Source organism: Rhinolophus sinicus, linkage group LG11 (genome assembly GCF_036562045.2).
Source record: "Rhinolophus sinicus isolate RSC01 linkage group LG11, ASM3656204v1, whole genome shotgun sequence".
In the NCBI taxonomy this organism is placed as follows: Eukaryota; Metazoa; Chordata; class Mammalia; order Chiroptera; family Rhinolophidae; genus Rhinolophus; species Rhinolophus sinicus.
In genome coordinates, this window is record NC_133760.1 from 22406421 (window position 1) to 22418632 (window position 12212).

At 41.4% G+C, this 12212-nt stretch overlaps 1 non-coding gene across 1 annotated transcript; it reads left to right on the forward strand.

Annotated features, from left to right (window-relative positions):
* Positions 1–9732: 9732 nt before the first annotated feature.
* On the forward strand, positions 9733–9892 carry LOC141567781 (U1 spliceosomal RNA). The gene has a single exon (XR_012490610.1). It is a non-coding gene; the product is annotated as a U1 spliceosomal RNA (small nuclear RNA).
* Positions 9893–12212: the final 2320 nt, after the last annotated feature.

Here is a 12212-nt window from a genome sequence, read left to right on the forward strand (position 1 = left end):
TCCAAGGAGGCAGCTACCACATGCCATATTTTATTGTTTATTAAATGGGTCCCCCAGGATTTCTTGCCATCTCTCTGGCTACTCCTATTTTCAGGTTAATTCTCCTTTACCTAGAAGATTTCCAACTCTATGTTAGTGTCCCTCAACTTGCTCCGTGGTCCTATTCTTTTCTCAGTGTGCACTCACTCCTCTCCCAAGTTGATGTTATCCATCCCTCAGTTTCAATGACTATCTTTATGCAAATTACTCCCAAACTGTATTCAGCCCAGAACTCTCCTCTGAGATTACACCCATGCGTCCATCATCTCTTGAATATCCTAAAGGCACCTCAAACACATACTCAAAACAAAACTCAGGAACTTTATCCCAGGCAATGAGAACTTTTGGTTACCCTCCCAGCACCCATTTCCCCTTTCTTACAGCAGCAGTACCTGCTTTCCTTCAGGCCTTCACCCCTCACACTCTGGCCCTATCTGGTCTCCCTGAGGCTGACCCCAACCTTATCCACAACTCTAGGGGTAGGCGGTGATTACCCTAAACCAATCCTATATTGCATCCCCCAGGGAAAGGTGACTCTTGGACTGTGGTCATGTAATCCAGTCAGAGCAAAGGAGCCACAGCAATGCCCTAGCTGAGGCTCCTGGAGAGAAAAGCCTTCTTCCTGGGTGGGGTTAGTATGTGGTCATCTTGCTTCCCTAAGTGGCCAAAGGTACCCAAGAGAATCAGAGCCAAGAGACTGAGCCTTGTCACATTGTTTGGCCCCTAAATAAGTCATGCCTAAAGCCATTTATTCTTTTCTTTTTTTCATTTACGTTAGTCAACTGATTCTCCTTTTACCTAAACCAGTTTGTACTGTGTTTTCCATCACTTGGATCACAAAGAACGTTTACTCCCTCCCTACATCTGATGTCCAAGAGTCCCCAATGCAGGGAACAGTGTCATCATCCATCCAGCTAAGAAAGTCGGATACTTAGGAGTTGTTTCATATACCTCCTTCTCCCTCACCTACCATATGCAATCTGTCACCAAGTGCTGTCAATTAGAGGCCCTAAGTATTTCTCACATCTGTCTATTTCTCTCCATCTTCATTGCTCCCACTCTATTCCGACTCTGTTTGCCTGGACTCCTACGACCCACTAAGTGCTCTGTCATCATCTACTCTTCTCTTTCCCCAACCTGTTCTCCACACGGCAGCCCAAACATGTCTCTGAAGGGCTACCGTGCTGATTTCACCATCATGTTTAAAATAATCATTTTCCATTGATTTTAAGAAAAAGACAAAATTCCAAACTTTTTAACATGGTGCTTCTACCTGGCTTCCCCTAAAACAGCAGGACACAAAAGCTTGCCTATACATAGTTTCATTTACAAAGTGACCCTAGGGAGCATGAGACATAGGTTAGGGAAAGTGAGTGGACCGGGGAAGGAGGAAAGAAAATGAGCGATTTGACCACCACTGTGAACAACTGTGGTCAACCCCCTGGGGAGCTTCTGAGGGACTGTGAGTAATGCATTTCAGAATCATGCCCCAGAGACAAAGGGGAGAAGCATTCACCTATTGCCTTTCATCTGCCAATGGCTGAGAGTTGTCCTGGGGATGATAACTTCCTGGCACTTCTGTGTCGTCCCGTATGACTGCCAGTGGTCTCCTGCAAGGGCCAGGGAAGCCCCAGGCACACTTTGGATCAGGTCAGCACAGCGTTGGTGGGAGCTGGTAGGGCACTGGCCACTGCAGCCTTCGCTGAAATGAGGTAGTGCTCTGCATGGGGTCTGATACTACGCGTGGCCTGGCCTTGGTCCTCTTCTCTCCAGCTTCTGCTCACTTTCTCATGTCATTCAAACCATACAGTCTTATAGCCCCTGGACTCCACATGTTCCCACCCACCACAGGACCTTTGAACATGTTGTTTCCTCTGCCTGGAATGCTCTTTCCTCCCCTCTTTGTCTAGTTTCCTCCTCTAATTCATCAGAACTCAATTTGAGCATCACTTTCGCTGGGAAGCCTTCCCCGACTGTCAGAGCCACCGTAGTGGGCACTCACAGCTCATGTGCTTCTTCACTGAGGCACATAGGAAAGTTTCAATTACCTACTTGTGGGATCATTCCAGATTGTCCAACTGCCCCTGGACTTCGAGAAACGTGAGGAAAACTACAGAATCCCCAGCGTCGGCATGGTATTTGGTACATGCCAGGCACTCCATAAATTATAATTGGAAGGATAAACAAATTTATCTTTTTATTCCCACTAGTATTTGAGACAAAGAGGTGCTCAAATATTTTTAACATAATTAATCAATTAACCGATGGAGCTCATACTTTAAGAAGCAGAAATGTTATTTTCTGGTGGAATGTATTTAACTTTCACTGAATTGCATTCTATTTCTTAAAAATGCTAGGGTGGGACTCTTCTCTAAGAAGCCCTAGGACAGATGTTCTTGTTGCTGTTGTTGTTTTAATGTGTAATACCTGTAAATAGCAACTGGATTCCCCCAAAAAAGAATAGTTGAGAAAGACAGAAAAGAGAACTCATCCACATAGAAAAGAAAGCTGCGTTGTGGACTAACACAGGGGTGCTATCGAAAACAACTGGGTGTAAGGTGTTGACCAGAGGAAGAATAAAACCACTGGGTGTGTGAAACCACACTCCCCAGAATCACCCTGGGCTCTCCCTTTTGCCAGCATTATCAATTATGATTATTAAGTGCCTGCTCAGCTGCTGTGCAGTAGAAGAGAAGGGAGGGTTTGGTAGCTAGGCAACCGTCTGGAAACTCAAGGGGTAGGAGTTGTGATTCGGGCTCCTCCATAAAAGTGATAAGTGGCCTTGGGTTAACTCTCCTGCCTTATTTTCTTTATCTGAAAAATAGCATCACCAGTCTGCCTTTGTGCGTTGAAGGAAGAAAAACACAGCGAACCGTACACTGCAATTGTAGACAAGTGAGCTTATGGGGCCTGGGGAGGGAAGAACTCATCGAAGGACCAACCTTCCAACTGAAATCACCACTATGTTACTAACGGTTTGAATCTGAGTAATGGTGCCTCAGTTTATCCATCTAGAATGATTCACAGACAAGCATCAGGTCCTGACTTAAAATACAAATTAAAATGTGTTATCTTTATTTCTGTAGGATGTCGGGGGGAAAACTTGAGTGGAGTAACCTCTCCACCAAAGTGCCCTCAGACTTTCTCAAGTACCCCTAGACTGTGAGCACCTCAAAGGTCAAGGTCACCCCTGCCTGACTCACAACACAAACCCCAGCATCTGGCCCAAGGCCTGGGGCACAGGTGGTCCTCAGTGGTGTTTACCGAATGAATACATTAATTATTTAAAGAATATCAGCTCTTTAAATGCGGACAAGATGATATATAACCTTAGGTGAAACACAACTAAACTAGTCTCGAAGGAAAAGAAAAGTCCATCGAACAACTTTGGAGGAAGTGGCTTTGATCTATACTCTAGGGTGAAGATAAGTCCATGCCAGGTCATGAATAGCCATGAAACACAACCACACTTCAATTAATTCTCTTTTATTGTTTCTACTGTTATTTAGAATAGTCCCAAATAATATGACTACAGCCCGACAGCATTCCTCCTCGCAAGTATAACTGCCATTACTGCAGAGTAAGTTTCAGAAATGTTTATGTATTATCAAAATTAAGTTTCAAAATGAGCTACAGTATCTGGGAAAAGGGGATAATAATATTTCACAGAAACTAATTGGAAACTTGTTTTGAAATAAAGTAGTTATTATTTCCATCATGGAGAGATGAAAGCACAGAGATTTCCTTTTATCTCACCCAGCCTAGTATCTTACATTATTTATTCAAACTAAAATTAAAACCTGGCCAAATCCTACTGAGGCATTGCATATCAGTTAGAGATTATTCTTCTGGAAATGAACTTTTTGTTCACAAATTTCATTATGCAGTTACAAATGACTATTATTAAAATGTAACATATGAAACTAAATTGTCTTTTTTTTCCTTGCCTTGCACAAGGTTCACTTTCCTATTTGGTATTCTTTTTTTTTCTGGACTTAGCAGCATGTTTTCCCTCCGCCCAATGCCTCAGTACCCAAAGAATCTCACAATACCCACTCCACTCGCCTAGAGACCCTCTCAGTGCCACTTTTTATTGCTCTATCACTTGCACCCCAAGGAACAGATGCCAGGGGACATTTTCCACCAGGTGACCCTGCCAAGGCCCATTTCCATTTTTTCTGCAGACTCAAACCTCAGGCAAAGTGATGACCTGTAAAAGACACCTGGAGTATGGTGTCGATCCACTTGCAGGTTTCTGAATGCTTAACTCTGAAGCTTTTTCTCACAGCCACCGGGCCTTGGCTACTCAATTTGCCTGGAATGCTCTTCCTCGATTGCCTACCACCAACATGTCCTTCAGGGCTCAACTTAGATGAAACTTCCTCCAGAAAAATGTCTCTGATCTATGTGCCAGCTACTGGGTCAGGTGCAGCCTCTGTGTTGCCATGGCACCCTTGTACCACGTAGCACTTGCAACTTTTTCTTTTTAATTGGTTCTACCTCCCACTCGACTGTAAGCCTCATGAGAGCAAGAGTTAGGTCGAGCTGGCTCGTCATTATTTTGCCAGTGTCTGGCACAGTGATAGGTATGTAGCAATTGATCAATAAATATTTCATTTTAGATTTAGATTCAGCTCTGGTGTCTGGCCCCTGAATAAACCAATCTCCCATCCGAATCCCAAAGAACAGTCACTATCTTCAGGCTTTCCTGGCATTAACTTTGTGGTTCAGCAGAGTCACCCTTGGTTCTTCACCTTGAGAACTCTAATTTCTCCTCTGCTTATTTCCTTCCACTCCTGGAAGGTCCTGCCTAGAACATTCAGCGTATTCTCTTCTGGTCAAGCTGTTTGAATCATACTCATTAACAAGTTTTTAAACTCGCTCCTACTTATTGGGTTCTTCATATCTATATCCCAGCCCCTGTACATCCAGGCCACCTTTTACTTTCTTTCCACGCTCCAGTCTACTCTTTAGCTCTCTCTGTCTTGGCAAGACTAAGCTTGGTATGCACTTGTTCAGGGGGGACTAAAATGTATCTCGTCACTGCATGGAATGTTGTACAAGACAACCATTTTAAGAAATTTCCAATCTGCTTTCTGGGCATCTACATGGCCTCTGCTCTTGATCCTGCTCAAACTTTCCCTTTTCTCCAGGACAGTGATTCTCCTCTACCTCCTATGCTAAAAAAAATAGCCTGCCACCCCAGCCCTGAAAGTCATTTTCCAGTCAGCTCGATCTCGATGTGCCCTCTGTCTAGGTGCAACCAATAGGTCCTTTTTCATCACAGGTTTCTAGATTTATCTGTTTGACTGTGATGAGAGATAGAAATAAGGGCAAGTTTTCCCAGGAGGAGGTCAATCAGGTCATGTTTGCACAGATTACCAAAAGACTGTCTCGGTTACACGTAAAGAAAACGTTAATAAATATTGCTCACCTTCACGCTTACTATTTGTATCATTTGAAGAATGAGAGCATCAATAAATAATATTCCTCTCTACCCTTCTCAAGTTAAGAATCAATTCAGAAATAAGACACAGGAGACAAATAGAGATCAAAACACCAGCTGATTATTATTACTGATAAAACTGATTTGAGGATTTGACCGGAGGCGTGGGCACAGAGGGACTTGCTAATACTGCTTCTCACTTAGGCTGGTTTACCCTTTAGTCACAGCATCATTTCACTCCTGGAGGACCTTCCCCACCCAGGCACTGGCTGCTTCTACAAGTTTCCAATATGTCAGTATCCTGTAGAAAGGAGAGCTCCAAGAAAGAAAGATCTGAGTGAAGTAGGTTTAGTTCTTTCTCCAATCAGGGGAGGCCAGAAATGGAATTATAGTTATGCCAAGAGAGCTTCATCATGAAAACATAAAGGCAGGTGAATGGTTCATCAGAAACACACACACACACACACACTCCATACAGCAACCAATCAAATTCTATCAAATGTTCCACCAACAGCCCTAATACGGTCCAAAGATCTGATGGGCTCAGGATTCCCTTGGTGATTACAAGTTTACTTTTTCGTACTGTTGTGAAACAATATTTTAGGATTCCCATGGGGTGTTATAGATTTGTTTGACCTCATCTGGGACCAAGATAAGTTTTCCTTTAGCTTTCAAATTAAGCCAGAAGACTTGGAAAGGGCTATAAATTACCTGGATTCTCTGATGAAGTAGAAAGTTTTTTTTTTTTTTTCTTTCAAACCAGACTCAAATGAGCGTCTTTATTGGAGGCATTTACTTTGCAACAGCCATGAGCACACTAAATGTAATTTAATCTTCCTTTGATGAGTCATGATCTTTGAGAGCCTCATGTCACCATTATTTATATCAATGCTCATTATTTGGGACTGAATACAGAGATACAAGATACAAAGAATTGGACTGAATGTGCCCTAGCCATGACAAATTATGACTGACCCAGAAGCTCTGTAATGAGGTGAGACTTTTAAAAATATATTTGAAAGATAATAGGAATACACTAGAGATGATGGTGGTGATGATAAGTACTCACTATGTGCCAGACATTATTCCAAGCCCTTTATATGTATTAAATCATTTACTCTCAAATTCTAGGAAGTAAGCATTATTACCTCCATTTTACAGCTGAGGTGACTCGGGTTCAGAGAGGTTAACTAACCTGTCCGTGGTCTCACTGCTGCAAGAAGTGGAACAGCCAGGATTTGCCCTTGGACTGTGTGGTTCCAGAGCCCCCACTCGTGACGTGACTGTGTGCAGAAAATGTGCATGGGCCTATTGAACTGAAAGAACATGACAGGAGGATTAATCCCTCAATGTATTGTAGTGAAATATGCTGAAGCCTTTCATCCACAAACTCAGAAGCGCGCACACACACACACACACACACACACACACACACACACACACAGCTTATCAGCTACAATCAAAGTGAAAAAGATGAACCTAAAAAGCACGCTCACTGCTTGGGGCAGATGATATAACATTAACGAATAAAAAGAAAGTCATATATCTCTACCTCTGTTGTATTTCTATCTTCTTTATCAAGGAGAATGATCTTGAAACTCGGAAGGGTGGAATAAATGTAGTTTAGAAGAAATTGAAGTATGAGATAAGTAAGGTGATAGCAGGAGACGATCTCACTGTGTTAAATGAGTTCAAGTCTCCAGGCCTAAACAAATTACATCCCAGAGTATGGAGAGACTTGGCAGATGTAATCTAAGAGTTACTGTCAGTAACCTTTAAAGGATCTGGAGAATAGAAAAGGTACTGGGGCAATGGAGCTAGAAAAATAGTATTCTAATTTTTCAACGTGGGGAGAAAAATGTATTCCGTGATCTACAGACCAACAAGCTTGATTTCAAAACATGGTGACATTCTAACAGGATTAGAGAGATGTTTTGTATGCCCTTAGAAAAGGAAGTGGGGGATCCCTGGAACCAGGACAGATTCTTTGGGGAAAAGTAATAAAGATCCTGCAAACCTCTTTTTGCAGGTTTCAGGATTAGTGAAACTGGGGACATCGTGTACATGGTGAGGGACACGAGGGCAACCTGGCTGATGCTCCTGCCACCCCATGAGTCACCAGGGTTGAGTCAAATGATCTGGCTGGCCCATCGGGGTCCCCTTTGCTTTACATTCCATGCAGTTGCACATTCGCTTGGGGGAAACACCAGACAGAGAAAAACCTTCATATGGACAAGGGAATGCAAATCCTGTGCCTACCCCAATCCCCCGAACAAACTCAGGTCCATCGGTGGTTAATATTATTTAGGGCAAGTATATTTACAAAGTCTCTTACTGTTTGGGGGACTTGATGGATAAGTAGGACAGTGTTTTAACCAGGGAATAAGTGCCCGGTTGACAACTCCTACCCAAAACGCTTGAATTTATGAACCGATGTCCTTCTGAACATAACCTTACGAGAGTTGCAGAAGTCACCAGGATTCTCCCCACTGTTGCCTCCTTAGAGAGAGCTTCTCTAACCATCTGAGGTAAGACAGCATTTGACCCCATCATATTTTGAGTACCTTGTTTTGTTTTTCTACATAGTTCTTGCTATTATCCAATATTGTATAATATCTGATATTGCATTTTCTAGCTCTTATCTCTATCTATTACTACTATGGTATTATATACACCATGAGACATACATGTACGTGTCTGTCTGTCTCTCTGTCTGTCTGTATGTATGTCTCCTCCTCTTACAGAGCCAACAAAATCTATATGAATGATGTCCCCACATTATGCAGGAGCCCTGCACTTGTAACTGTCAGCTGCATGACAGCAGAGACTTTTCTGTCTTTTACCACTACGACCCTAACCACTAGAAAAGTGCTGAAACATAGTTGTGCACAGTAAATATTTATTGCTCGGTGTTATTTGTCTATTTAATGTGTGTCAACCTGGAGAATGGCCTCTAGAGGCTCCGTGGCTCTGTCCTTGGTCCTATCCAAAATATTAACTCTGACCCAGATAAGCAGAAAGAAAATAAGAGAATTTATTCTGAATCCATATCAATAAAATATTTACTATTATTATTATTATTACCATCACCATCCTCTGTCATGCAATGGGCACTTAGATTATTATGAATGCTCACAACAAACCTAAATGGTAGAAAGTATTATCTTCGTTTTCATTATGAGTGAACTGGGCTTGGGGAGTTTAAAAAACACATCAACATCAGACAGCAGGTGTACAAAGCTGGAATTAAAAACCAAGACCTGTGTCACTGCAAAGTGCATGTTTTGTTTTGTTTTTTTTATAATACTATAATAACACCTATAAAAACATGGAAAACCTACTTAAATTTGTAGCTGACAGAAAAACCAGTACATTAGATGAAAATCAAGATTTTAGAAGAGTTTGACAGATTTGAATGGCAGGTCAAAATTCAAAAAACATACACATTGGGTATAAAAGGAAAGTGCCATATGCCAATTTTTAGAATCAAATACACAGGTACATGGCAGGAGGAGGCAAGAGGAAAATAGTCATTTATTGAAATAGGCCAAGAGGCATCAATTGACCACAAGCCAAGCTCAGTAGGAACAACATTAAGATGTGGCTACCAAACGAACTAAAACGATGTCAAACTGCGTTATCAGAGACTTTTAAAAAAGAGGGGTGGGGAGCCAGTTCTATTCTGCAGAAGCTAGACCAGGAAAACCACAACCAAAGTAGAATATTAAGGCCCCTAGAACAGTGAAAATCTTTTTAGGCATAAAATGATTAAAGGGCTTGAGGAAGGATGGCCTGAGAGAGAAGAGACTGGGGGGATGATATACCAACCATCTGCATATCTGAAGGACCATCACAACAAAACAAGAGGACATTCTCTGTTGTTCCTGACAAGTGAGGCTATAGGAAATAGATTTGGCTAAGGATGCAAAGCTTAATAATAATTAGATGCCTTCCGAGCTATATCAGAGGAGATATTCAAACAGAGGCTGCATGACAACCTGGACAGATACTTTAGTATCTACCTAAAAGGGTGGGAAATTAAGTTGATTTTGTGTTATTGTTGTTGTTTTCAGCTCATCTTCTATATACCGTGCCCTTATTTTCTGAACCCTAAACCAAGACCTGTGGTCGCATAAAAGACTTTAGCATTGCTTCTGGGTTTGAAAGACAGTCTAGCAGATACAGTGCTATTGACCACCATTATATTCAGTTTCTAGGAGATGTCAATGATTGAAATAATGGAAAAAACACTTACCTGGCAGGGGAGACACCATGATCATAAAGGTGGTTTTCCCAGGGCTAGGCTCACCCATTGCACTCCGGGTGTGCTGACCCCTGCGATTTCCCCAAATGTGGGAAACTTGACTGCATAATTTGTGGTAGTGGGGGACTGCCTTCACGCTCTTTAAAGAAAAAAAAAAAAGGAAGAAAGAATGGAAAAAATATTTGAAATTGGGACTTTCCTGGAAAAAAGAAGATGCAAAACCACTCTAGGGCAGGCGTTTTTCTCTCTTGGGATAATTATGTTTTAACCAGATAAGCAGAAACTCTTGGTTAAATTTCACTCATTTTTTTTTTTTTTTTCTAGCACAGCACGTTTTTTTGAACTATGGTCTCTTCCTCCAAAAGCTAAGTACCAAAATATAATTACCTATTTCAATTCATTTGGATTTAGAAAATCTAGAAGCCCTTGGAAAAGCTTCTTGGAGCACAGTGAAATTCCAGCCCCTTCTACAGGAGCTATGCCAACGCTTCCCTCACGATATCACTTCCACCCTTGTGAGGATGCTCCAATCTGTGCAACTTATCAGGGTTCCAAACTCTCCTGGTTCTTCCAGCCTGGACCAGAATGCCTCCCCACCAACTCCCCACCTTGTGGTTCTTGCACCAAGAGATGCGTGGGTCAAAAGACCCCCACCACCACCCATAGTCAAATCTGGACTCTCTACTTTGCCCATAGGAACCACTCAGACTGATTAAGATATTGTAATTCCATCTATCATTTGTTGGGCTGGTATCAGCTGTTCCCTATTAGACACAATGTTCTTTTCAATAGACTACTTTGTTTCACACTGACAGTCATTTTTCACCCTGCATGGCAGAATTTCAAAGCCAAGACTCTTGTATTACATAGTAAACAAACAAAATTAGACTCAAAATTGCCTTGTTTTATTTTGATATATTAATCAGCTCTTCAGGAAAGCTTCTAAACATTTTCAATTACATCAAAAACAGGCTGGCAACATTTTCCAACTTCAAAAAAAAACCAGACTTAGTTAAAGGTTTGTTTTCTATTCCACATACACTCTATATTACATATTTGCGACTGTTTCTGTTTTAGGATAGATTGAGTAATAGCATCAGTTCTAAAAACCCAGCATGTCCACAGGAAAAAAAGAAAAATATTTCCATCTGTGATCTTCATTAACTAAGGCAGAACTATCTATTTTGGTGTGTTTGCTTCTTCCTTCAGCTGCATCCTTGGGTGCCTGCATTATCTCTGAGACTATGTGCCTCATGGTTGCCATTAAATGGTCATTGTAAATCAAGTGTGTGCCCTCTAGAGGTAGAAGGCAAATAAAGGATCAAACAGGCCAAGGGGAAAGACAAGTCTTGACACCGCAAAGACCCAGCCTTCCTCCTGTCCTTTACATCTAACTTGGGAAAACTGGCATTTGAAGTAACAATGAAAAGATACTGAAAAACAAAACAGGAAATAAGGCATGGTCGACAGGGATGTATTTTTAAAAGTGTATACTGAACAATTATTTGCTTAATAGATTAAATGAGGACAGTAACTAAAGTGATTAACTTATGTCTATTGTTGCTTTCTTTAAGAAGTGGAAATCATAGGAAGAATGCTACCAAGACAACTGAAATGTTTATAATCCTCTAAATGTATTTCTTAAGAAAAGAGCTTAAAACTGATTCTGGTGCCAGTTGCTAAAGTTTTTTGTAACCTTTAAAGAACTACCTTATCTATTGGTTAAAACTGGCACGTTATCAGGATTTGCTGTGTGTGTCACGTGCAAGAATACAAAAGAATATGAATACAGAAGATCTGTTCATGCAAAGAGCTTGTAATATATGGTAGAAACTGGACAAAAACACTTGCAAAACATGTAAGAATACTCTGAAATGTAAAAACGAACGCGATCTATTATAGTATAATTAGACGGGGCTGTGTGACTACATTGGAATTTCACCTCATTTACTAAAATGAAATGCAGAACTTGAAAGCTTTCAGCACTTGAATGAGTTTCTTTTCGAGGACAGAGGGGCTGACCAAGTGACCAGAGCTCTGCCCTGGGACTTCTCTCCTCTCTCTCTCTCTCTTTCTCTCTCTCTCTCTCTCTCTCTCTCTCTCTCTCTCTCTCTCTCTCTCTCTCTCGCTCTCACACACACACACACACACACACACACACACACACAATTTTCTTGGCACTCCTTAATACACATGAGAAACACTAACATTTTCTAAAAGACTTTACTATTTCACTTTGCATAAATGCATAAAAGCAGTCAAGCATATAGAGTCCAGCTTCCCTTCTGTAGCTACATAAACCTCTTGGCTCCCACAAATATTCACATTCTTATTCCCCAAAGGAGCTAGTGATCCAGCACTAATCTGAGGCTCTGGGCCTTGTGGATGCTGATTTTAGGGCCTGTCATTGGATTCTCAAAAATTAGGGATGCCTCTCATTTCCAGCATAAACTATACTCGTAC